Source organism: Symphalangus syndactylus, chromosome 3, assembly GCF_028878055.3.
Source record: "Symphalangus syndactylus isolate Jambi chromosome 3, NHGRI_mSymSyn1-v2.1_pri, whole genome shotgun sequence".
In the NCBI taxonomy this organism is placed as follows: domain Eukaryota; kingdom Metazoa; phylum Chordata; class Mammalia; order Primates; family Hylobatidae; genus Symphalangus; species Symphalangus syndactylus.
In genome coordinates this window covers 146,255,428-146,283,404 of record NC_072425.2, presented here as the reverse complement: position 1 = coordinate 146,283,404, position 27,977 = coordinate 146,255,428, and the positions used below count along the sequence as shown (strand labels likewise).

General features: G+C 36.8%; 1 protein-coding gene across 4 annotated transcripts in view; it reads left to right on the top strand.

Moving 5' to 3' along the window:
• The window catches only part of ARHGAP32 (Rho GTPase activating protein 32), a 307,318-nt gene that overhangs the window by 4,420 nt on the left and 274,921 nt on the right, over window positions 1-27,977 (top strand). The window contains exon 2 of one of the 4 annotated variants that reach the window (XM_063635649.1): window positions 7,790-7,914. The exons of the other annotated variants lie outside the window; for them this stretch is intronic. The gene's annotated coding sequence lies outside the window, so the exon portion shown is untranslated. The remainder of the gene's footprint in view (window positions 1-7,789; window positions 7,915-27,977) is intronic. 4 annotated transcript variants of the gene reach the window in all.

Here is a 27,977-nt window from a genome sequence, read left to right as displayed (position 1 = left end):
ATTTTCTCCTTTGCTGAAACTTAGTTAACAGCTGATAAGCAGAATAATTTGAGAGATTTCCTGTATGCTGTAGTGTATTTTTATTAATCACTTGCTGACTTCAGATAATTAAGAATGGGTGGAAAGAGACTTCTCTTCTATTTTTCATAGATCCTGATGCTTGATAATTTCCTGGTAGTGTTCGTATGTTTATAAATTGGATTTAAATACCACTTCTATTTTGGTACTGGTACTGGCTTTGTTTGTTTGTTTTTTAGAAGGATGAGTGAGAAAAGCCGGTTTTGATTAGGCCGGGGTTGGATAATTTTCCACGTGTGTATATATACTCTAAAGTCTTCCTTATGATTTGCATTAACATCTTTATGACATGCTCCTCAGAGTTGAAATAATAAAAGGTAATTTTTTTTTCTAAATGGATCTAGTTTATTATCCAGAGACTTTTATATTATGCTGCTTTTTGAAGTATTTGATTTAAATTATCTTACAATTGAGAAATTTGGTGTGCCTCTCAACTTCAAATGCTGGTTTATTAACATTAATCTCAAACTAAGAGTGAGCAAATAAAAAAGACCATTGTTCTGAGTGAGTTAAACAAAATAGAATTGGGGTCATTGTGGCTCTTGCAGTTCTACAAACTGTGTGGTTTCTTGGCCTTAGCTGATGCTTCAGTGAAGTGAGATGATCCAGAGGAGATAGGGGAGGGCACTAATGTTCCCACACTGTCCTCGGTGAAACAGTGAGATGGAGGCAGAAGGGCTCTTCCATAAAACCAGTGAACAGCACCTGGAAAGCTACAGGGTTCTGATTATAGCACCTCAAAAAAAGTAGACCTAAAGAAGACGAGATGGCAACAGAGTTTTCTCTTAAGGTTAAAAAACAAACCAAACCAGACATTTCCTATCTGGAGAGATGAAGCTTGAGCAGGAATATTCCCCAAGGTAGTAGAGTGTAAGGATTTTATAAAATAGATATTTTCAGTTTTACTGGACAAGGGAGGTCTATTGTATTTAAAGGAGATTGTTTTAGGACAAGTAAGAGGAAGTGAGAAATGGGTGTTTCGTTTAATTTCTCATGAGAAAAACATGAATCTGAATGTTCAGAATAGAAGTAAAATTCTGGCTTTCAGAAACAGTTTTTTTTTTTTTTTTGCTTCCGGCTATGTATCTATTTACTATTTTATTTCATATCCTGGATTATAATATACATAATATTGGAGGCTGTGGAGATGGAAAGCATTGAGAGGAAAAGCATGTGTGAATCATTCGTTATGGAAATGTTATGTTCAATTTGTCTCTATTTGAAAAGATAAGCATCATACTCTAGGAGAGAATCTTCTAGAAAATTCTATCAGTTTGCCCTAAAAATAGTAAAATCCTTATTTGGATTTCAGCCTTGTGATGTGAGGCAAGCCATTTGACTGCACTGCTTTTTTTCCCTGTGTGTAGCATGGAAACAGTAACTCTTGTTCCTCCTTTCATTGGAGAAATATAGGTGGTTGAAGGACTCTTAAGATGAGTAGGATTTTCAGAAGTTGTGCAGAATATATCATGTGAAGTTCAGTAATTACCCAGGATATCAAACAGAGACCAAAAATGTGGAGCAACTTTTAACAGGAAAATGAGTTTTGAACCTGGAGTCAAGAGGACCTGGATATTTGTCTTGGCTCTGTTGTAAACAGCTTGTGACTTTGGACAAGTAATTTCTGTCTCCAAAGGTCCAGTTTCCATTGACCTACCTAAGGAGAATCTGACAGACCTTCCTTCTTATTTTATATTCAGTGGCCCTCCAGATTAAGTAGGAATAGCAATCCTGACACAGTAGGATAAGGGAAACCACATCTCTTTGTATCTGTGAACCGAAAAGTATCCACTGAGTACATCAGTGTATCTCCTGCCATGCTTCAAGCAGTGGAAAATAGATAGGTAAGAAGGTGTCATTGAGTCTTTGCCCTCAGGAGGTGTTCATTTCATGGGAAGACAAACTATTTTATGAAAAGGAATATTATAAGTAAGCAAGGAGATAGTGGAATGATCTGGCAGTTTGAGGACTTGCGATGTACTATTGGAGAGGATACTTTGTAGCCTTGTGACCTTGAACATGTAAAATGGGCTTTCTAGACTCCCCCAACTCTGAAATTTGGTCATTCTGTCTTTGATGGAGAAGCAGCAGCTCTGAATCAACCTGTTGGTAGACAACCCAAGTAAGAATTGCTCAATTAAAGCCAGATTTTTACACATATTCTGCGTAATTGATTTAGTAGATGGAAGGAAAGGTTTACTTTAATTTACTAGAAATGCAATCAAGGCATAACCCTTCTTCTGAAAAATCAAGCATGTGAGAAGTGACAAGAGACCAAAGTGACCTTGTTCCTGTGGCAGTAAATATGTGCCTGGATCTCATTTCTTCTTGCCTGCAGGTCTTCTATTCCAGCAGTTTTCTTTCCTAAGATACCATTCTCTCTTTACTGAATCCTCTTTCAGTTAGCATCCATGCCTTTTGTTGCTTGCAGCAGTGATAACTAGTTGTCTACCCAATGCCATTCTCTGAGGCTTCCTTTTAGTATATAGGATCCTCAGGGTTTATCTGGGCACCCGTTGGCCCAGCTAGAAACTACATTTCCTAGCTTCTTTTTCGTAGTTGGATGTGGACTAAATTCTGGCTAAATGGACGTGGCCATAAGTGGTATGTGTGATTTCTGGGTTGTGGCCTTAGAAAGGAAGCTAATCGTTTTCTATTTTCTCTTTATCCCCTTTCGCAGATGAGAGTGTAGGATGTTAACACACTGATGGGGCATATTATTCAACCTGCAAAGGTGAGGGCAACACCTTAGCGGGAGATGAATGAATAAGATGGATTTTTAGATGATCTTGTGGAGCAGAACTGCCTCCTAGCCTTGTACTTCTCATTTATCTTTGGGTGGTTAGGTGAGAGAGGAATAAGGTTTTATCTCTTGAGCTACTGATGCCTTAAATGAATAAATCAGGCCTTTTAAACCACCTCTACCTTGGGATTCCCTTCATTTACATTTATTGCCCTTTTTTTTTTGTTTCCTTTTGCAGCAGAAATTTCAAGAGTTGTTTATATTTGCTGTCCCTTCTTCTTCACCACTGATTCTTTAGCCTGGTCATTTGAGCTCATCGTACGAATTACTCTTCTTGTCAGTGACTTCTTCCTCTACCTCCCCCAAGTCTTTACCATTTCAGTAAGTGGCATCATCAGCCACCACTTGTGCAGGCCAGAACCCCTGGAATCATCCTTATCCTTGATTTCTTTTTTTTCTTCCACTCCACTGAAATTGTTTTTAATCAAGACTGCAGTGACCTGGATCTTGCCAAAGCTAGTGGTCAGTTCAGTGTTTGTATCTTATTTGACCTCTCATCAGCATTTCACAGTGGCCAACTTTACTACTTTTGACTTCTTAGTTGTTGATTCTCATTTTCTATATGCTTTTGCCAGTTTAGCTCTACTTTCCCACTCCTTGAAAATTTGGAATGTCCCTCAGGTGATTTCATCCAATTTTTGGTTTCAAATATCATTTATATGCCGATGAGGCTCAAATTCTTATTTCTAGTACTGACTTTTTTTCCCCCTTGAGCTCTAGACTCATGTAACTCCATGCCTCTGCTTGGATGTCTAATGGATAACTCAAAGGAGGGCTATCAATTACTCTTCCTGTCGGTAACTTCTTCCTCTACCTCCCCCAAGTCTTTACCATCTCAGTAAGTGGCGTCATCATCCACCACTTGTGCAGGCCAGAACCCCTAGATTCTTCCTCCTCCTTGATTTCTTTTTTCCTCCTCATCTCATGTTAAGTCTTGTCACCTCCACCTTTATAATGTAAACTGAACCTGACTACATCTCACTTTTTTCACTGGGAGAAACCTAGGCTAAGCTAGTAGGCTTTGTTGTCTGGCAAACTGCCAGCAGACTTCCCTGCTTCTACTCCTGTCCCTGCCCTTCCCCTCATTCTTACCATACACAGGAGCCAAAATAATGTTAAACGTTAGTCAGATCATATCATTCTGCTTACTGGCTTTCCAATACACTTAATGCTAAAACAAAAGCTTAACATTTTACCATGGAAATAAACCCTTCATTTTGGTCGCTTATGAGGCTCCATATCAGTCTTAACCAGGTAAGATTTTCTCCTCAGGTGATGTCTGGAGGCATTCTTGGTTGTCGCAGATTGGGGTAGGTTGCTACTGGCATCTAGTGGGTAGAGACCAAAGTGGCTGCCAAACATCCAACATCCAGTAATGCACAGGACAACTCCCAGCAGCAAAAATTATGTGGTCCAAAATGTTTGTAATGTGTGATATGGCTCCTGGCTGCTTCTCTGATCTCATCTTCTGCTCTCTCTTCTTTTCTTCTTTGTTCACTGGGCTACAGTTTCTTTTTTTTTTTTTTATAAGAGACTTTATTTTTAGGTTCACAGCAAAACTGAGCTAAAGGTGCAGAGGTTTCCTATATACCCCTTGTCTTTACACATATGCAGCTTCCCCCATTATCAGCATCCCACATCAGAGTCGCGTATTTGTTACAGTTGATGAGCCTACATTGAAACGTCATTATCACCCAAAGTCCATAGGGTGATCCTATTACCCAAAGTCTATAGGTTACATTAGGATTCACTCATTTTTCCCACTTGTTCTGAGAGGAAAAAAAAAAAAAAAGACTTACTCTTGGTGTTGTACCTTCTATGGATTTGGACAAATTAATAATGACATGTATCCACATCATAGTATCTTATAGAGTAGTTTGACTCTGCTGAAAATCCTCTGTGATTTGGCTATTCATCCCTCCCTCTCCCCAACCCCTGTCAACCACCAGCCTTTTTACTGTTTCCATACTTTTGCCTTTTCCAGAATGTCATATAGTTAGAATCATAGAGTATGTAGCCTCTTCAGACTAGCTTCTTTCACTGAGGATAAACATTTAAGTTTCTTCCCTGTCTTTTCGTGGCTTGATTGTTAATTTCTTTTTTAGTGCTGAGTAATATTCCATTGTCTGGATATACTGCAGTTTATTCATTCACCTGCTGAAGGACATCTTAGTTGCTTCCAAGTTTTGGCAGCTATGGATAAAGTTGCTACAGTCATCCGTGTGCGGTTTTTTTTTTTAAATAAGTAAGTTTTCATCTTGTGTAAATACCTAAGCATGCGATTGCGGGATCATATGTTAAGAATAAGTTTAGTTTTGCAAGAAACTGCAACACTGTCTTCCCAAGCGGATGTGCCATTTTACAACCTCACCAGTAGTGAATGAGAGTTCCTATTGCCCCACATCCTTGTCCACATTTGGTGTTGTCAGTGTTTTAGATTTTGTCCATACTTATGGGTGTGTGGTATATGACATTATTCCTTCCCTTTGAATAAAAGCACGTTCTGTCTTAGGGATTTGTGCTTGCTGTTCCTTTTACTTAAACTGACTTATTTTTAATTTTTTTTTAGAGACAGGGTTTTACCCTGTCACCCAGGATGGAGTGATCATAGCTCATTGTAACCTCGAATTCCTGGGCTCAGGTGATCCTCCTACAGCAGCCTTCCAAGGAGCTAAGACTACAGGTGCGTGCTGCTGTGCCAGGCTAATTTTTGTAAGTTTTGTAGAGACGAAGTCTCTCTATGTTGCCCAGGCTGGTGTCAAACTCCTGGGCTCAAGGGATACACCTGCCTCAGCCTCTCAAAGTGTTGGGATTATAGGCGTGAGTTATGGCGCCTGGCCTTGTACTTCTTTTAAGTCTCAACATGGCTGCCTCCTTCCTCTCCCTGAGAGACCATCATGATTACCTGTATATGTAGCACCCCCACCTCTTTCTTTTATATCATCCCATTTTGTCGTCTTCATATTCATTTATTATTTGCTTATTTGTTTAGTTAATTGATTTATTTTTTGAGACAGGGCCTCATTTTGTCACCCAGGCTGGAGTGCTGTGGCACGATCTCAGCTCACTGAAGCCTCGACTTACTGGGCTCAAGCAGTCCTCCCACCTCAGCCCCCAAGTAGCTGGGATTACAGGTGTGCACCACCATGCCTGGCTAATTTTTGTATTTTTAAATAGAGATGGAGTTTCACTGTGTTGCCCAGGCTGGTCTCGAACTCCTGGACTCAAGTGATTCAACTGCCTTGGCCTCCCAAAGCTCTGGGATTATAGGCATGAGCAACTGTGCCCGGCCATGTGTTTAATTTATAACCCCCCTCTCTCTGAGCTACTCAAGGGGTGAGGGCTTTGTCTAGGCTCCTGCTGTATCTCTAGCATTCCTACTTAATAAACATTTGTTGATGATAGGTGCTAGAGTCACTTTTAGGAATGGAGCAGGGTTCTCAGCAATAATGACAAGTCACAGGATCCAGCTGGTAGCAGTAGAGAAGGTTGTGATTTGCTGGAGGGTGAAAAATCCATTGAGACAAGGCTGCTTTGGTCTTCTATTTAGTAACTAATTTTGAAGAGTGGAGGAATTCACCTTTTTTTTTTTTTTTTTTTTGAGGAGGCAAGTGACAAAAGAGCAAGATGACAGGAACTTTTTAAGAAAGAAAGGTTACTTCAGGGTGTAACTTTGGTTTTGCCTGTGTCTCATACCACTAGTCTCTGCATATAGAGCTGTATCTTCATATTGCCGCTATATAGGCCCCCAGGGAATATGCCATCTGCGTTTCTCTAATATCAGAATTCCTTCCACATTATCCTTGGGAGGTAATTACTTATCCTGTGCTTCTTCATTTTTACTGTCTGAAAACTCAGTTATTCACATGACCGACTAACTTTTTAAAAAGAGTTCTTATTGTTAGGAAATGTATCTCATTCTATGAAATTGGAACATTACTGCATGCATTTCTGACTCCACACAGATCTGCTTTATTTTTCACGTGATAGCTCTTTAGCTGTCTGTGAAAAATGGCTGGTTCTTTTATCTTCCCACCAGTCTTTTCTCTTTCTAGGCTCAATATATTCATTTTCTTCAACTATTCCTCATAGGACAAGGTTTTTAGATTATTTTTCAGGCCCATCCCTAACATTTTTGAGACTTGGGGCAAGGATACAAATTACAGATCTGCTATGGTTTGGATATTTGACCCCTCCAAACCTCACGTTGAAATTTGATCCCCAACATTGGAGGTGGGGCCTAATAGGAGGTATTTGGGTCATGAGAGTGGAGCCTTCATGTCTACATTAATGCCTTCCGTGGGTGGGGGGTGAGTGAGTGAGCTGTCCCTCTGTTAGTTCCCCACAGAGAGCTGGTTGTGGAAAAGAGCCTGGTACCTGCCTCCACTTGCTTCCTCTCTCACCATGTGATCTCGGCACGTGATGGCTCCCCTTTGCCTTCTGCCATGAGTAGAAGCAGCCTGAAGCTTTCACTAGATGCCTGACCTTCCAGCCAGCAGAATTGTGCACCAAATAAACCTTCTTTATAAATTGTCCAATTTCAGGTGTTCCTTTATAGCAGTACTAAACGGACTAAGACGAGGTTCATATATCTATCAAGTTATGAATCAAGTTAACTGATAAATAGAAAATGTTCCATTGCCGATTTTATCAAATAAAACTTCATAGTAACCTAGATCAGAGTCAAACAGAGAATTCAGATTCCTCTGAGTTTGTTTTTTTTGTTTTGTTTTTGAGACGGGGTCTCAAAACATATGTCTATACAAGTTATCAATCAAGTTAACTGATAAATAGAAAATGTTCCATTTGCCGACTTTATGAAATAAAACTTCATAATAATCTAGATCAGAGTCAAACAGAGAATTCAGATTCCTCTGAGTTTGTTTTTTTGTTTTGTTTTTGAGACAGAATCTTGCTTTGTTGCCCAGGCTGGAGCGGAGTCCAGTGGCATGATCTTGGCTTACTGAAACCTCCACCTCCCAGGTTCAAGTGAGTTTCCTGCCTCAACCTCCTGAGTAGCTGAGGGACCACAGGTATGTGCCATCACGCCCTGCTAATTTTTACATTTTTATTAGAGAGACGGGGTTTCACCGTATTGGCCAGGCTGGTCTTGAACTCCTGATCTCAAGTCATCCACCCTCCTTGGCCTCCCAACTCTGAGTTTGTTTTTAGAACAAGCTGAAGTGCAGAGAGCCAGCCTCTGACCTGAGGTCTTCTTCTCTTCCCCAGGCTCCTTGAACTATGAAGTTTGCATGTGCATGTCTGTGGAACTCCAGCCTTTACACCCTTCAAACAGCAGCTCTTTGACCATTTTTTGGCCTAGGGTTGTAAATACTATTGGTTGGGTCATCTGTCCTTAGGAGAACTGACTCAGGGAAGAGGCCTGAGCAGACCCTGGAAGAGGTGGGAAATTTTGGGGTCCCGGTCAAGATGAGGGCTGGGGCACGTAGGCTGCAGATGGGCACATCCTTTAGGCCCTTAGCACAACTGGCCTCATGGTCAGGGGTATGGTTAGAGGAAGGCCAGTGCAAGGCCCTCTAAAGCTTGAGGCCTAGGATGGGTGCCATTGCTTAGGTCTAAGCAGTACTGTTCTATGCAAGTAAAACTCTGGTTTTGGTCCTATTGCTAGAGTTGGTTATTGTGGAAAATGGTACAATCTCTCTTATGGTGCCTTAAATTAGATATGATATTTTAGTTAGAGCTTCCTAACCAGTGTGCCAGCAGTTCTCTGAATGTGTTACAGATGGGCCAGAAATATTGATTCCCTTAGTTCTCAGGATTGTCAGGGGCGGAGTGGCAAGAGCTTCTAGGCTGATCACTTTTCCAGCAGGATGACCTATTTACCCCAGGGTGCCTGTACCAGTGCTATTATGCTACCAGTATCAGGTATTTTATGCACAGCTTTAGGAGCATATATATATATTTTTTAATGAACATTATCACTTGGTCCACCTGAAAGTGTAAGGGGTGTCACAGTAGGTTTTGTGCCCTTCTTATTAGTAAGGAAATAGATCCAGGTTAAGTCACTTATCTAGTGACATTTTCTTACTTAAGTAGGCCAGTTGAAACTAGGACTCCGTTTTTATGACTTATTTTGGTATTTCTCTCTACTAACCCAAATTGTGTTCCGTGTACCTTTTTTTGGGATAACTTGTCACTCTTGTTCATCTAGGGCTTGTAGGGAATTACATTTTTTAGAGCTTTCTCTCCCAAATTTTGTTACATTGTTTTCCTTTTATTGTTATTTTTTATTCTAAATATTCAATTTTATGTTTAATCCCTACTAAATAGAATTATTTTTATGAGATTCAACCAATTGATGCAGCATCTTGAAACTGGATTTTATGTGTTACTCATTTTTTATAGCTCTCTTCTTTAGATTAGTATTACATTTAGTTACTACAGTAATGTTTGTATGAAATGGTCACCTCAAACTCATTTATATAAGGTTAGCTTACATAAGGCAGGAAAGTATGCAGTACATTTTAGAAATATTCCTGTTGTAAAACGGTTCAAGTTCTGGTGCTTAAATGTAAATTCACTTGTTTTTTTATCTAATGCCTATTTTGTACTGATCTTCAGGAGTGTTATTTTATTGAAACCTCCCAATAACGCTAGTAGTATTACTATCATAGAAGGGAACTGGGCCTCAGAAAAGTGTGGTCGCTTGATCAGGTTTACTCAGCTACGTGGGGGATTGATTCATACTTTAAATCCAGGTCTTTTTGCCCTTCAAGTGCCTGTGTTTTCCTCAGTACTACTTTGTAAATAATGTGAAGTGATTTTTGAACACTTAACTTGAGCTGGGAAGGGGATGTTTTCCAGATTTATATTCTTAACATTTAGAGTAACAAATTCTCTGCTATTACTCCTCTCTCTCTTCTCTCCCAACAAAGAGTTAGCATCTGGTCAAGAATGTCAGTAGCGCCAAGGTTGAGAAACCCTGCTGTAAGAGTTCTGAGTAGTCAAGGTTTTACTTTGAGTGCATTTGTGTTTGCAGTTTTAGCTCTTTACCGTGTTGATAGGTACTAGAATGCATGAGAGACGTGAACTACTTGTGCCTCCATAGTTTATGTTCTTAATTTGTCCACTTCCCTCCCAGTTTGGGAACAGGTTGACAGTGAGGGTAGAGCAAGATGTTTATCCATTTCTATTCTGTGTTGTTTCTAGAGAATCAGAGATTTGATGTGAGAGGCTTTCTGAATGGTGAAGGTTAGGCTTTTTAGATTTTCATGCTGATTTTTATGATAACTTTCAATAGGAAAAGGTTGTGAGACATGGGCAGTTAAGCTGGCTTTCATGTACTGGCTTGCTAACCCACCTACTCTTATGAAGAGTTGTGTTGATTGGTTAGAGCACAGATTTGAAGGAATGGATGCTCAGTATTCTCATACAGGTTCTTTGTGTTTTTGCCTGTTTTTGAGTTCCAAGGCATGATCAGAACCTCATTATAGCAGTTTTCCCAATTTCTTTTCAATACCTTCCCAGACCTGATTTTATGTCCCTTTGATCTAGATTACCATGCCCACCTCCTTAAACTTGTTTCAGTGAGTCATTCTAAACTATCAAGAACCATCAAAAGTTCTCTGTCTCCTACTGTTTTATTCAACTCTCTTGCTTGAGCTTCAAGGAGAGGCTTTTTAGAATCCTTCTTAACTCAGGATTCTGTTTCACCAAATGATAAACATCTGTCCTATTAATATTACCAACAGCTACTGTTATTGCTAACTGTTTAATTATTATGGATATGTTATGAACTCTTCTAAGTCCCTTACATGTATTATCTGATTTAATCACCACAAGTGCCCCCATGAGGTAGTTATAGTAATATTTTTATTGCAGTAAAATATACATAAAATAAGATTTGCTATCTTAGCCATTTTTTAGGTGTACAGTTTAGTAGTGTGAATATATTCACATTATTGTGCAATAGATCTCCAGAATGTTTTCATTTTGCAAAAGTAAAACTCTATGACTGTGAAACAACTTGCCATTTTCCCCTCCTCCCAGGCCCAGTAACCACCATTCTACTTTCTGTTTCCATGATTTTGGCTACTTTAGATACCCCATATACATGGGATTATACTGTACAATATTTGTCTTTATGTGACTGGCTTATTTCACTTAGCATAATGTCCTCAAAGTTCATCTATGTTGTAGCATGTGGAAGGATTTCCTTCCTTTTTAAGGGTGAATACTATTCCATTGTGTGTCCATACCACATATCGCTTATCCATTAATTGTCAGTGGATGCTTGAGTTGCTTCCACCTCTTGACTATTTTGAATAGTGCTGCTATGAACATGAGTATGCACATACCTCTTTGAGTTCCTGTTTTCAGTTTTTTGGAGTATACATCCAGAAGTGCAATTGCTGGATCACATGGTAATTATATTTTTAAACTTTTTGAGAAACAGCCATACCCTTTTTCCATTGCAGCTGTACCATTTTACATTCTCATCAAGAGTGCTCAAAGGTTCCAGTTTCTTCACATCCTTGGCCACACTTGTTTTCTTTTTTCGCCTTTCCTTTCCTTTCCTCTTTCCTCTTTCTCTTTCTCTCTCTTTCTTTCTTTTCTTCCTCCTCCTCCTTCCTTCTTCCTTCTTTCTTCTCCCCCTCTACCACCTCCCCGTTTTCCACCTCCTTCTCCTCCTCCTCCTCCTCCTCCTCCTCCTCCTCCTTTTTTTTGCCAGTAGCCATTTTAATGGGTGAGGTAATATCTTATCATGATTTGGTTTGCCTTTCTCTAACGATAGTGGTGGTGAGCGTTTTTTCGTATGCTTGTTGGCCATTTGTATGTCATCATTGAAGAAATGTGTGTTCAAGGCCTTTACTCATTTTAAAATAGTTTTTTTGTTGTTCAGTTGTAGGAGTTCTTTACATATTTTAGATATCAATCCTTTAACAGGTATAAAATTTCAAATATTTTCTCCCATTCTGTGGATTGCCTTTTCATTCTGTTGATAGTGTCCTTTGATATACAAACATTTTAATATTAATGTTGTCTAGTTTATTTTTCTTCTTATTGCCTGTGCTTTTGGTGTCATGTCCAAAAAATTATTGCCAAATCCAGTGTTATGACATTTACCTCCTATGTTTTCTTCTAAGACTTCCGTAGCTCTTACGTTTAGATCATTGATCCATTTTGAGTTAATTTTTGTATATAATATAAGACTCTAATTTCATTTTTTGTGTGTGAATATCCAGGTTTCTCAGAACCATTTGTTGAAGACTGTCCTTTCCCAGTTAAATGGTCTTGACACTCCTGTAGAAACTCATTTGACTATATATACTAGTACTCATACTAACTTTATAGAGGAGGTGATTGACATTGAGGTGTGGCTGATAGACAATATTAACATATTTTTAAAAAGAATTCGTTAACCCTGAAGTAATTTATATTTGGTACAGTAAAATAAAATGAAGGTTTTTAGGGTTGTGAGGTTTTTTTTTTGGTATATTGCAGTCTTCTCCCAGGATTTTTGTAGTTTTGCCAGACCTTATAAAACGACTTTGAAGTGGTTTTAAAATAGTAGTTTTGGGCTGGACCTGGTGAAACCCTGTCTACTAAGAAAAATACAAAAATTAGCCGGGTGTGGTGGCATACACCTGTAATCCCAGCTACTAGGGAGGCTGATACACAAGAATCGCTTGAACCCAGAAGGTGGAGGCTGCAGTGAGCCAAGATTGCGCCACTGTACTATATAGTCTGAGCAACAGACAAGGACTCCATCTCAAAAAAAAAAAAAGTAGCTTTTGCCATATTTTACAGCTGTTTATTTGTAAGGTGGGTTAAATGAATATATCAACATTAATTCAGTAGATATTTACTACCTATTAGAAGTGGTTTTGTAGGGAATAAAAATTAGGGGCTTCCTTTATGCCATTTATGTTGTTAGGAATTAAAAAAACGTGAGAGACAGAATGATTTGAAGATAATACAAACTTTTTTTTTGGAGCATGAAGGAGAATTAAAAGTTTGCAAGTTCTATTTTAATTCTATTTTATTAGTCTGGCATGCCAGATTTATTCTTTCATAAGTAAATATTGTTCGTGAACATTTTGTCAGGTTTCCGTATTTTCTCTTAATTTGTGTGTTTTAAAAGGCAGACATTATTTCCCTGTGTATATAAAACTCCATCTTCATGTGTCATTTGGTGTTATGGTAATCGCTAAACATAAACATCTCTAAGTTTAGCTGTAAAAATCATCAGAACTTGAAGATTTTTTTCTTGTTACAGCAACAAAGGGATTTCTATATACTATTGCATTTTATTGCCAAATAAGATTCTAATATGTTTTGGTTTCCTTTTTTAACAGTTGCACCATTAATATGGGGATCATTTACTGAGATGTTTAAGTCAGAATTACCTTTGATTAACAGAACAAATTGCCTTTTCAGCTCTTTGCTCCCAATAAGAAGCAGTTTTCATCCATTTATTTACTTAAGAGTATTTCCTGAAAACTCTCTGGTGAATTCCTCAGCACCAAGTTGTTTAACATAGGAGAGAGGTGGAAACAAAAAATGCTTGGTTTTTACTGGCTTTCTTTTAGCATTTCTGTCTAGTTGAAATGGGGGCCAGGCTTGCACACATAGACAACTGAATTAATGTAACCGGACCTATTCCATCTAGGCTGACCTCTTGAAAGATAGGAAGGGAAGTCTAAAACAGGAGAAAAGTTTTAGAAATCCTTTGGATTAGGCTTACCCAGATTAGTGGTATGTAAAATATTATGATATTCTTAGTGTTTCAGGATTATGGATTTTAGTAAAAGCAGAAAAAAGTAAATTCTTGTTTAAATGAATCTATAATGGCACCAGTGGTTTGGAAACATTTCTGAGTTACTGGATTTTATGTGAAAAAATCTGGAATAACTTCTCCTTTTTTCCTTTAGACCCTTTTTCTTTTATTTAACCTAATCCGAGCCACTTTATACTCTGTTTCAACAATATTTCTGAATTCCCATGATCTTTTGTTTCCTTTTTGCTGCTTTCAGCTGTGTTTCTCTCCACTCTAAGCTCATTAAAGTTAAAAAAAAAAAACAGGAGATTGGACCCATTTTTTTTTCTGAGGAGTGTGGTGTTTAGCACCCTGTGGTGGCTCAGGATATTTTAAGTAGGATTTTCAGCTTTCTAGAAGTGTTTGCCTTATTTAGAAATAGTTATGGAAAGTTTTCTGTTTGGAGGAAACTGTTTCTTATCTTTGTTCTGGCAAAGTTCTTTCATCCTTTCAGCATCATGATTCAGTTGGTTTGTGTTCATGTAGGAGTTTGCAGCCTAGCTGCTAAAAAAGTTATTTCAGAGATGTTATGTAACCCTTTTTAGATTAATTATTGGCTAATATTTTTGAGAGTAATTATTTTTTGATTACTCAGCTATAGTATTTTTTATTGTGCTAAGAGAGATTTTGGAGGTTGCTTTTAGCGCATGAAAGTAGTAGGAATTTATTTTTAAAATGGATGCTTTAAGGTAGACAGCTTAAACAGTTAAATGTTTGATTTTTACGTTTAAAGAGTTATTAAAGTATATAAATAAAGGCAGTATTGTATTTTGCATGATCATACTAAGGCGTTTAGTAGTTACAGAATGAGGAGCTTATTTTTTAAGACTTTTTTCTATTTGAAAATAAATGTCACAACTGAGATTTCTTATTTAAATATATTTATTATCACATTTTAAGAAAGAAGTTTTAGTTTATAACTCTGTATGAAAGCCCATAATAAATTTATTCACTTTTTATCTTTCATGATTTAAGATAGAGACAAGGGTGAGAAAAACCCTGAAGAACAGTCAACAAAAGCTTTCAAAACAATGTTATAAGAGGTATGATAATTATGATAAGAAATCATAAGACCATTGCCGCCAGTGATGTTATTTGTGTTTGACTAGAATTATCAGTTTTTTATGCCCAGGTAAACAAATTATTTTATTTCACAAAAGAGATATAATAATTTATGGTTGAAATGTAAATGAAATACTATGGCTCTTCAGTTGTGTAATGCTCATGCTGGTCTCAGATGTAAAAGTTCAATCAGTGAGTTGTTGCAGCCCATTTCATTGAAGGAATGGAGACAAAAGTTTGTTTGTAACTACCATGGAACTGAGCACAAAGATGCCAGTGACCTTTGAACTTCTGTGGCTGTGCATCTGAACAAGGGATTGTTTGAGAATGGGAAAAGCTGCCAGTAGACTTGGGATATGCTTTCTCCTTGTTTTCTACAGAATTGTTGAATGACCCTACTCCAGAAAAACAAAAAAACAAAAAACAAAACAAAAAGCTTAATTGGAAGAAATTCTTGCTGGTCTCAGAAGAATCTCATGTCTGCATAGCAAAATCTAATTAGATATTTATATCCCAAAGTGATAGTCATTAAAAATACTGTCTCCACTTACAAAAATGGCAACGTTAATTACTGCCATTTTATGCACTGACAAGGCTGGTAGGTGCTTGTGGTTTCTTCCTCTGCAGTTCTTATTATGTTCTTATTAAAAACTATCTTCCAGTTCTGTGGTTGGAAAATCCTTCTGTATCTGGGTCACACTAATGCCTTAGCTTTTTTTTTTTTTTTTACATTGCTTAAATATTGGGCATTATTCCGAGAGTGAAACCTGTAAGTATTTGTCGAATGAGTGAAGTAATAAATGTACAGGAAAAGTATTTTTGTGTGTGTGTGTGAGAGAGGAATAATGGCATTTGCAGTACTCTTTTTTTTTCTCCCAAAGTGCTTAATAAAAAACTAGTAACATCTCTCAGTATGAAAATACCATAAATACAGTATCTCTTTTGCAGCCATTGTATATAGTTCTCTTATTTGCACTAGCCAGTGTTCAAACTGGGCCCAAACATGACTTTATTTCAATTTTGTTGTCTTTAGAAAGAGCTGAGTAATGAATACTAATCTTTCCATTTTGGAGAAAAAGCTGGTTCTAGTTTATATTGTTGCACATCCTGTCTTACACATGATTAATAAATTATGAAGATGTTTATATTTGAAGTTAATGTACCAATTTGCCATTACATAGTGGATGTGCTTTGAAGTGGTTCCTTTTTCCCATCAGTAATGCATTTGTGCATATTATTTCATATACTTTTAGGTAGTTCTCTTTATGACTAGTGGCTAGCACCATAATTTAGCTCATAGGTTATGACAGAGTGCAGAAATCTGTCATCATATTGCTTAACTGGAGTCATTGGGATTGAGTTTATGATTTCATTGGTTGTATTGTCTTTGTACCTGATGGGGTAAGATGGGAAAAATTAGTATAGTAGTTATAATAAGAAAAGTGGTTGACTTTTTATTAACTTTCCTGAATATGTTGATGTATATGTTAAAATACTGATTTATCAAAAGTTTAAAATATTGGGAGGCCGAGGAGGGCAGATCACGAGGTCAGGAGATCGAGACCACGGTGAAATCCTGTCTCTACTAAAAATACAAAAAATTAGCCGGGCGTGGTGGCGGGCGCCTGTAGTCCCAGCTACTCGGGAGGCTGAGGCAGGAGAATGGCGGGAACCCGGGAGGCGGAGCTTGCAGTGAGCCGAGATCGCGCCACTGCACTCCAGCCTGGGCTACAGAGCGAAACTCCGTCTCAAAATAAATAAATAAATAAATAAATAAATAAATAAATAAGAAGTTTAAAATAAAATCTGAACTGGTTGATTGTTGGAGAATTTGTTCATCATAGTCCTGTGAAAAATTAGGAAGTTTAGCTTTGAGTCTCGATTTATCAGCTACTCTTAAGAAATACAATAATTTACTGCCAGAAGTTCTTTAAGCTCTTTTTATGCATCTGTCTTAAATGCCTAAGACAACTAGGGCCTCCAGGAGTGGGTTATCTGGGAGGCTGGTTCCTCAGTGGAGGCAGAGATTTGGGGTGAAGGGGACTGTGGCTGTGAAGGAGAAAGTTTGGCTGTAGGGAAAATGGTGGATAGAGTGGGAGCTTGGAGCTGGAAGAAGTTAAAAAGGGGGCCGTGGCAGGCACATACTGCTGCAGATAGCAGGCTGCCTTTCAGATCCCAGTCTAAAGGAAACAAGAGAAGGAATCAGAACACCAGGGTCTGCAGCCGTCAGATCGCCTTACCTGATGGAGGAGACAATCTTTAAATGGCTCACAGATTCAGAAAGTTAAACTCAACCACCTGGGGTTGATCAAGGTATCTTTTACTCAGTTTTAGTTTTGGTTTATTTTGATTAAATTCTCTCCTGTGATGGTTGAATTTGGTTTGGATTTTAATATGATAGTTGTTTAAGAGAGAAAAAGCAAACCATAGCACAGCATAGAACATAAATTTGACAAAGTGCTGTAAAATTGCCATATAACATTAGTGAATTGAATATTCTCTTTTAAAAAATCTTAACATGAAATGTGTTACATTACTGTTTTAGACAAAAATAAGACTTTTTTGAACTGTTCATTTTATTGACATATGTTTTAAGAAGACTGAAGAATATGGAAAATATTAGGTAAATAATAGCATTTTTCACACCTATTATTCTGAGAGTAAAAGTTTACATTCTGATGACCGTATATCATCAGATAAATGCCACATTACTTGATTTTATGAAATGGCCAATGTTAAGTTAATTTGGATGAATAGCAAAGAATAGCAAATAATGCTTTGGGTCAGAAAGCGTAGACTGAGATTTCATTGTTCATTCTGAAAAAATAATTGTCAGGAAGTAAGTACTCTGTTTAGGATTTAAGAAGTTCTGTTTTTTTTGGTTAATTATTAACTTACTGCTTCTAAGAACTGAGTATTTAGAAAACAGATTCAATGTTTCTGTAATTTTAAAAATTAATGAATTATTTATTTTTAAGCAACAAAGTTTTGTTATATTGTCCAGTCTGGACTTGAACTCCTGAGCTCAAGTGATCCTTCTGCTTTAGCCTTTTGAGTAGCTGGGGTTATAGGCATGCATCACCATGCTTGGCTGTAATTGTTTTTTTAAATATTAGAATTGAGATCTGAAATGAAAACAGTCTTGACATTGCTCTATAGCTACTAACTGAAGAAATGGTGACGGTGCCCTGCCTTTTATAGTACCCGAACTTTTCTACATTTTCTCCTATGGTAAATAATATGAAAGATGCTTTAGAAAAATAGTTCCCAGACTTGTACCACAGAGAATTGCTTCTAGTGCTATAAGTCACAAACTTGTAAGTTGCTAGACTTAAAAAATATTTCAATATTAGTAAACATTATCAAGTGCACACCATGGGTATAGCAGATTTTCCTACTTGTCTGAGGTTCATTTCTTCCCTTTTCCTTTCTAATAGAACTTAAATTTTGTTAGAAGCAAAACACAAAGCTTTTTGTGCCTAGCTTAAAAACTATCGATGTCTTAGCTTCCGTTCCTCCCGAGGTAACCATGTGATACAGTCCTGGTCAGTGAGATGTACACAGAAATTTCTAGACGAAGCTTTTGGGAAAGCCCTTTTAGCCATTTTTCTTTCCTCCTGCCTGGAAATTAGACATGATGACAAGCTGCAGCAGTATTCTAGAGACTTTTAGGGAAAGGCTAAGAGAGTTGTGGAGGTCTTAGCCCTTATATTCTTGAACTCCCAAACCAGTGTCAGCAAGCGCCTCTCTCTGGACTTACATTTCATGAGGAAAATAAAGGCCTATCTTGTTTAAGCCACTATAATTTGGACTTCTTTTTACATGCATCTAAACATTATCCCTAGCTGATATGATAATTTACATGCCCATTATGACATTCTTTCAGGAGATTTGGATTCTTCTTATAGTTTAACAAGGGATTTTATCCGACTTCAAGTCCAGAAGTCTCCAAGATTTTTGGAAGTATTTCTTTTAGACTTGATTGGACCAGCTGGATATCCAATTGGATGGATGTTGGTTACTTCTGGAGGGTTTCTTGCCTTTCAAAAATAGCCTGTAGCATTTCTCACTGTCATTTCATCCTCTCTCATTTTAAGTCCCTGGCTTCATCTTGCTACATAATCTATACTGAAACCATAGAGCTCCCTCTGATTGGAGAGAATGTCCATGTAGTTATAGTACAATTAGGGTCATTTGGATTGGTCAAGGACAGGAATTTGACTGCTGACCTTACCTCCCTCCATACCAAAATTAATTGCGGAATTTTTTTTCCTTTTTAAAAATTTTAAACTTTTTCATGTATCATACACATGTTGGGTAAGTGCATAGAACATACATATTCAACTCTATTACTTCTCACAGCCTGAACATATCTGTAACTAGCATCTGATGAAGATGTGAGGCTTGATTGTCCTTGTGGGTTGTCAGCATGCAGACTTCTAACAGCATGGATTTGTTTTTGCCTGTCTTATTTTATATGCTAGAATTGCGCAGAACATATTCTTTTGTGTCTGGTGTCTTTTGCTCAGCATTGTCTATAAAATTTATCCATATTATTATATATAATTCATTCTTATTGCTGTATAGCATTCCATTATGTGAATACATCTCAACTTATCTACTGTTGGTGGGCATTTGGATTGTTTTCAGTTTTGACTTATGAATATTACTCCTGAGAACATCCTACAACATATCTTTTGGTAAACATATGTAAGCATTCTGTTGAATGTATACTTTGGAGTAGAATCACTGGATCATAGAGTATCAGTAACAAATGAGAGTTGAAGCTCGTCTGCATTCTCATCAGCACTTGATGTCATTGTTTTTAACGTAGTCCTTCTGGTGGGTGTATCTTTTGTGAAGTGCCTGTTTATGCCTTTTGCCCATTTTTCTGTTGGGTCATTTGTCTTGTTTGTGAGAGTCTTTTTTGTATTCTGGCTACTAGTTTTTTGTCAGATATTTGTATTGTGATTATCTTTTCCTGCTGTCTGGGTTACATCTTTGCTTCTTTAAGTGTCTTTTGAGGCCTAGGTCTTAATATAGTCCAGTGTATGATGTTTTTCTTTATGGTTAGTGCTTTTTGGATACAGTTAAAAAAGATTTTTGCCTACTTTAATGTCTCAGAGATGATCTATTTTATTTTCTTCTGTAAAAGCTTTATGGTTTTATCTTTTGTATTTAGATCTGCATTTTTTCTGTAATTGCTTTTTGTGTAGGATGTGAATTGGGGGTCACAGTACATTATTTTCCACATGAGATTTAGTAGAGTCAGCACCATTTATTAAAAAGATGATCCTTTTCAATTGCATTGCAGTGTCAGCTTTGTTGTAAATCAGGTAAACCACATATATGTGCGTCGTTACTTGACTTTGTTTATTCCCTTCTGTTATTTTTCCTACCCTTCAGCAAATACTGTGCTGTTCCAATTATTATAACTTTATGACACGTTTTGTTACCTGTGAGTTTTAATGTATCCAGCTTTATTCTTCCTTAAGATGGCCTTAGCTAACACTGAGGATTGTCAGCTGGTTAGGTGGAGTTAATATTTATTTTGTATGCCTTCTAACTTTGACCATACACCGTCCCTCAACCAGCTGACTGAAATACTGGCATTAATCCAGTTAGCCATCAAGAGAACCTAGCTAGACTTCTAGCCTCTTAATGGATTTTCAGATTTATTGAGTGAACAGAAAATAATTTATTGGTGCACACAAAATACATCACATTTAAAATCATTGCTCATTTTTAGCATAAATCACTGCCGTGTTCAGTAGTAAAATATCTAGTTCAAATGTGTGCATTTCAGTGCACTGATACTTAATTTTCTCATTTGTAAGTAACCAGTTGTTTCCTTTATCATTTTGGCCAGCTCCGTAGATGCCATGTTTGGAAATTAGTTTGCTTCAAAAAGGTGAAACAGGAATAGTGAAATAAAAATAAGACTGAATTTATTTGGAAGAATTAATTATCTCTGTGTGACGTTTAAAGGCAGTGATCTTTGTTAGTACCAACTTGATATTGACAGTTTAAAGAAGTTTCTTCTCAGTGCCCTGCCGTCTTTCCCCCTTCCATTTCACATTGCTTCTGTTGGAGGAAATGCTAAGGTTTTAATGTAAAATAGTTACTATTTATCTTCAAAAGTGACCATTTTAAAATCATGTTTACTTATTTTCTTTGTAGGGGTGGAGAATGGGAAGGAGGAAGGGAAGCAGTGAGCCTTTGGGATGCAGTGACTATATTCCAGATTCCCATATGATGTCATCAAATATGATACATTCTTTAAAATTGGGACTATCTTAGGAAATTGAAAATATATGATCACTGTACTAACTTTGGGGAACCTTTTTTTTGCTTTTAAAAATAGGTTACCAACGATCAGAGATCTATGTGCACATGGGCTGTATGAATATTTTCCCCCCTTTCAATTAATAAATGGTGAGTTACAAGGGTGTAGGGGTCATGCTTGTCAAATATTTGAACTGAATGTGAGTTAGGCATCTAAAGCTATAATCACACTTATTTACTTCTAATTACAAATAAAGAATGCACCATTTCATTTATAAAGTAATTTTAATGGAATTAAACTTGAACAGTTAACACCACATAATTATATCCTATTTCAGTTAGAATAACTAACAAACCCAACTTTTCTATGATACTGGTCACAGTCTATTTATATAACTGTATTATGGGCAGAAATTCTCCTCTGTTAGTGGATCAGGTACATATTGTGACCCAGTGATCTCAGTGACAGCATTTGTTGAACAGACCTTTATGGAGTGCATATTAATTTTCAAACACTTTGTAAGCACTTGAATATAAAGATAATTAAAATAGATATGATTCCTGTTACCACAGAACTTTCCAACCAGAGTTGGATACCTCAGGTTTATAAACATATTGTACTTGTATTACTTGAATTTGCATACTAATAACAATAAGTAATTTTTGATTGCCCTGCGAGGATTCAGGCTTTCTATTCCAATTAAGTATAAGGTTCTTAGTACAATGTATTAGTATCAGATTTTCACATATTGTGGGCTACTTTTCCTCAACATGTAATTTAGTTAATAGTGTATAAACTAGTTAGATTTAGCCTTTTGCACTCCATGCAAAGCATATTCTTTCTGAAAATATTGTGGCTCTGTTTATGAGTGCTTGTGGAAACAAGAGCATCTAAAATAAACACGTGCTACATGTTCTTTATGTATTATGTTTCCCATCTATCACTCTTTGCTAGGATTGAAAAATATTGAGAGTGTATACCTACCTATCCATACATTATGACCATATTTGGTAACATAAAACATGTCCTTATTCACAGACATAATTTGTCTGCTTAAATATCACTAAGTGCCTGTTTAAGAAGCAAAGCAAGATAGTGAATAGAGTAGGGAAGGGACTCTTAATGGATCTTTATCTGGCAGTTCCTTCCCCCAAAACACATCTCAGCTTATTTTATCTGTATAGTTATACTTTCATACCTTTTAAACCATTCAAATTTGTCTGCCTCTCTCCATCTCCAGTGCTGCTACCCTAGCTGTGAAAGATATTCTCTCTCCAGTTGTTGCTGCAGCCTCCTTGTTGTTCTGTTTGGCCAAAACCTAACCGATTCCAGTTCATTCTTCCTCTATTTTCAAGCCAGAATAACTTTACTAAGATGCGTATGCAAGATTCAGGGAGCTTCCCTAGGTGGAGATTCCCTAGTGAGTTTAATGTTTAGTCCAGAAAGGAGCTAGCCCGTGCTGAGTAGAGGGAGTAGCGTTTACAAAGGCGTTCATGTTGTAAACCACAGCAGCAAGCATCATTGGAACAAGGAGGTAGCCTCCCCGAGACTGTGGTTCTTTTACGGTTAATAGTCATTTACCTCTTTGCATGCTGGCATCCGTCATAGTACTTTATGGCAGTATATTCTTGCTTTAATGCAAATTCACGTAACAAAATTGTATGCAAATCCAGATACACTTGAACCTTGCTCCTCTTACTCAGTTGAATTTGGAAGACCTCTTTTGCTGCCCTTTATATCTAATCGTTTGCTTCTATTGATGCTTTACTGGACTATTTTACTCACTGTCTTGTGTGCGTTTAGTTAAGCAGAAGAGCTAATTCTTAATGGTGATCAATATTTTGCCCAGTTCAGTAAATATCTTTAATGAGTTGGAATCCACTCTCAAAGATCGAAGTTGCCAGATAAAACTGTTAAGTGAAAACAGTGTATTATTAGCATACCCATTGTCCTGAAAACAGTACAGTTAGCACAAGTACCATCTATTAATTAGCTAACTGTTCTTGCCTCTTAGCCAGTGTTTGAGAGTAGGAGTTTGCTGTGTTCTTCTATTGCTAATCAAAATTAGACATGACTACAGTTGAGAGGAAAGCTGTAAAATTGGAAATAAACCAATTAGTGTAAGTGGTGGTAAAGGTGTTAAAGATGATACAAGTATACTGTAGATGTAAAGTTAAAGTTAATTTAGAATTGGTCTAAAACTATAAATTGATATTACTACTTTTAATAATTGATACTTAAATTATATTTGAATTATTGTAGTTATAATAGTTGATACTATTATTTACTTTTTCTGTAGTGGTGACAATACAAGGTTGAAGCACATAATCATACTGGCTTATTTGTGGTAATGGTCCTTTTTTTTTGAGATGAAGTCTAGCTCTGTCACCAGGCTGGAGTGCAGTGGCGCAATCTCAGCTCACTGCAACCTCCACCTCCTGGGTTCAAACAGTTCTGCGTCAGCCTCCCCGAGTAGCTGGGATTACAGGCACACGCTGCCACGCCCAGCTGATTTTTTTTTTTTTTTTTTTGTATTTTTAATAGAGATAGGGTTTCACCATATTGGCCTGGATGGTCTCAATCTCCTGATCTGGTGATCTGCCCACCTCGGCCTCCCAAAGTGCTGGGATTATAGACGTGAGCCACCGCTCCGGGCTGGTACTTTGTTGTTTTTAACCTTCAGTATTTTCTGCTTTATTTCTTCGATAAATGTGGTTATAAATATACATAATTCATATATTGTTGATGTGTTTCAGTATGATCATTAGACAGATTTCTGTCAAATATGTCATATTAAAATTTAGTTGCACTTAAACATTGAGCTTAAGCAAATTAGATGTCATTTTCTGTTTTCCTAAATACATTTTCATATATTTATATAGACTGCTTATTTTTAGAAGTTTACTGTTTTCTACCATATGTTTTTTATAGTCAGAGGCACAATTTCTACTTAGTGAAGCTATTCTAAGGTTATGTAGGGTGATGGAAAATGACTCATTTAATTAGAATTGTATTTCACAGTCTAGGTTTTTGGAGCACATGATATTTCATTGAAAGAGAGAGATGCTTGAGAAAAAGGAGAGTGTAAACTAGATAAAAGTAATGGCATTTTTGCCAACTTCATTACCTCATCATCAGTACCTTCGGAGTTACTTAGTGGTGCCTCATCAAGATAGGATCCGTTTACTTTCTTGTCTGTTGTTTTAGAATTCTCTTAACCAGTATCTGAGAAATTGCAACTTGCTGATTTAAATTCTTAGATATTTTCTGGATTTAAGCCAAATTTGAGGTTGGATTTTAGCATTCAGTGTAACTTTTTAGTATTTGTTACTTGGATAAATAACTATCTAAAAGGCAAAAATAATAGAATTCATACACTGCTTATGGGTGTGCTGAATGGTGTGATTTCTACGAAGATTAAGTGAGGTATGACATATGTAAGCTAGTTAATTTTCTTCCTTCTTGCTTTTCTTTTTAATGTCATAATAGTTAAAACTCTTTCAAATGGATGAAAAATACCATGGAGCTATTAACAGAAATACAAATGTGTTAAAAAATGAGACTGTTGAAAAGCTTATGATAGTTTCAGAAATAATTCTGCTACAGGATAGAAAGTGAGAATTTTCATTAGAGCCAAAGAGGTATAAGATTTCACTTTTGATGGTAGGAGGAGGCTGGAATGAAGCCTCAGTGTTCTGTAGGAACCAGTTGTTAGTCAGCAGTAGCATGGTTTTCAAAGCGTAGTTTATTAAAAATTTCCCACAAATTCAACCTGATTAATTTTTTAAGAGTTGTGTTGTAGATGAATTGCTGTCTGTATTCATCATGGCTATCAATATTAAGAAATAATAGTATTCAGGGTTCCAGGATAATAAGTTTTGCGGTAGTAATTCAGTATGTAAAATGAGATATCATTTCACAGGTTATATTTCAGTGGCGTAAGATAATTAGGGAAAATAGACACCAACAAAATCTTCACAACAGTTAGTGATTACATTCTTCTTAACACATGTTTATTAGAAGTATAACAGAAAATACAGAAATTTGCGTTTTCCCTGTTTTTCAGGGGGGTGTCACTGACGGAGGCTTGCTGTGTTGCCCAGGCTGGAGTGCAGTGGTATGATCATAGCTCATTGCAGCCTCAACCTCTTGTGCTCAAGCAGTCCTCCCACTTCACCCTCCTGAGTAGCTGGGACCACAGGCATATACTACTACACCCAGCTAATTTTTTTTTTTTTTTTTTTTGTAGAGATGAGATCTCCCTATGTTGCCCAGGTTGGTCCTAGAACTCCTGGGCTCAAGAGATCCTCCCGCCTCAGCCTCCTGAAGTGCTGAGATTACAGGTATGAGCTACCACGCCCTGCCTCACAGTCTTAAAGGGGAACATTAATTGACATCAAACAACCAGTTAAGTGGCAAAGTTGGAGTCTAATTCTGGATTTACTGGATTTCAGAGTACCAGCATTGCTGTTTCTATATTGCTGCCTCTAGATGTTTTCATAAAAAAAAACCCAAAACTTTTTTAAAGGACTAAGTTAAGGTGTGATGGATATCAAATGTTTCTGTTATTCCAGTTGTTTCCTTATTTAGTCATTTCTTGAGTGAATAAATTTGATCTAGTTTATGGCTTTCTTCTTCTTATAGTCTAACTCTTGAATTGCAGCCCTTCAAGAATGCCACATATTGGAAAACAGTTTGGGATAGATTTTCATGTGGTAGAAAATGAGTCTACTTTGGGAAACCGCTTTAATTGTGTAACAGTGAGTCAGCAGCAGTGTCTTAGATTGTAGTCTGCAGTTGAGACCTGGCATTAGCATCTGTCTTTTTAAGTATCTACTAGTAATAAAAAAATCTCAGTATTAATACCAGTGCAGAGTGCTTTTCATAGATATGCAAAATCCTTTCGAATTGATACTTCCGAGTTCATTTCCACTCTGGTGTATGTATATATGTGTGTGTGTGTGTGTGTGTGTGTACATATATATATGAGTATTACTGTTTTTTTATATATACTGTATATATATAAGGAGTATTACTGTTTTTTTAGTGAAACCCAATCCTCTTCACCTTATAGACTGCAAAGTTTTTTTTGGTGTGTCTCAGTAGTGTCTTTTTATTTTTAACTTGCCATGTAGTTGCGTTACTCATTGGTTATCTAGGAAATTTTGTGCTGTTTTTAATGAATTCTAGAAAGATTCTCTTTTAAATGTATCCTCTGTCTTGTGGAAACCTGTTAATCTTTTTATCTAATTCATTACCATTTGCACCATTTGTTCTAAGAGCTAATTCGAGTGGCATTGTGCTGTCTTTTTCTTTTGGTTTGCTAAGTGACCACGTTTAGAGGAAATGGACTCCAAGCTCCATGAGGACAGAGACCATGCCTGCTTTATTCACTATATACTGTGTTGTGCACAGTACCCGGGACACAGTAGGCACACAGTAAAGCTGAGTATAAAGCTGAGTACACAAGGTTATGGCTAAACGCAAATACAGCAGAAAAAAACACATGGTCGTAGTTAACTCTAGCTTGAGTCATCAGCAGTACTGACGGGGAAGCACGTGTACAGGAAAAGGAGGAGAGGAGGATTCAATCAGATTTTTGGAAGTATATGAGAAACTAATAATAGTGATAACATTTTTAAAGACTCATATTCCAGGCATTGTGTTATGAGCTTTATATGTATTATTTGTCTGTAGACAGCACAAAAAACAATACCACAACAAAAGAATAATCAAAAGGTTGGAAAATGTCCTAGTTAGCTTAAGTAAAAGGAGGCTGGGGTGATTTAGGCGCAGAGCACTACTTATAAAGATGTTTTGTGCAGGAGTTGTTGAGGCGTTGGTGAAACATAGAATGATTTTCACTTAGATTTTGATTAAGAGTAAATTTTTAAAATTTAATTTTTAAATTTTAAATCGAAATAACGAGAGCCAAGACATAGATAAAAACACTGCATCACATCACAAGGAAGTCGTTCTTGGCGTAGAATGCTTTGAGTTGGATATTAGGGAATGTTAAGCTTATAGAACTTCTAGAAGAAGACAAGTCTTCCCTAGATGGTTAGATAGGCTGGATCAGATAAACTTTCACTTTCCTTTTAATCAGATGCTATGATTTGGTCAGATTGGATATAAATAATTCAGGGGGAAGATGTTTGGGTTTTTTAATTTTCTTTTTATTGGATAAATGTAGAGTTTATTTAATTTGAAGGTAGAATAAATGAGTAAATGAAAAATTTCCATTGACTGAATTTCATTTTAGGACCCATAGAGGGATCAGCCCATTGCATGCCTCTCCCTGTAATACTTGGAGAGTTCTAAGTTATTTGTAGTTAATGCTTTGAAAACATATATTTTATTCCTGTTGTGCTATTACAAGAGTTTTTTTCATCCTGAAAGCATTTCTACTAGAATGCAAAGTTTGTGCTTATACATTCTGCAGGGTTTTAATGTTTTAAAAATGCCCTTCAAAAGATGGATGGAAAATTGCTGTATCATGCCTTTCATATGATGTAAAAGGAAGTCTTTTTTTCCTTTAATGTAAACTGGGAGATGACATAAACATTTTTAAGATAAATTTCTTTGAAGGCAGATTAATATAATTTGGTACATTTTTATTTTGGAGGAAGTATTGTCAGAATAGTTGTATATTTCTCCTCCTTTGATATATGTTGTTTGTGAGGTGTCTTTAAAATCCTTAAAAAAATAGTCACTGGTTACTTTGAAGTCATGAAATGGGAAGTATGAATACATGAGAAGACATACATATGAATGAACTTAATCAGTTTAAGATCTTATCACTGCTGGCAACTTGCCTCATATCCAGCTTTGAATGATGAACAAAACTGGGTCTGCACGTCATTTATACTTTTAGCATGTAAACAGACTTGATCTTTAACCAAGAGTTGTTTATATGGGGGCGTAATAATTTTCTACTGTGGAATAAGCATTTTATTGTTGTTAATCAT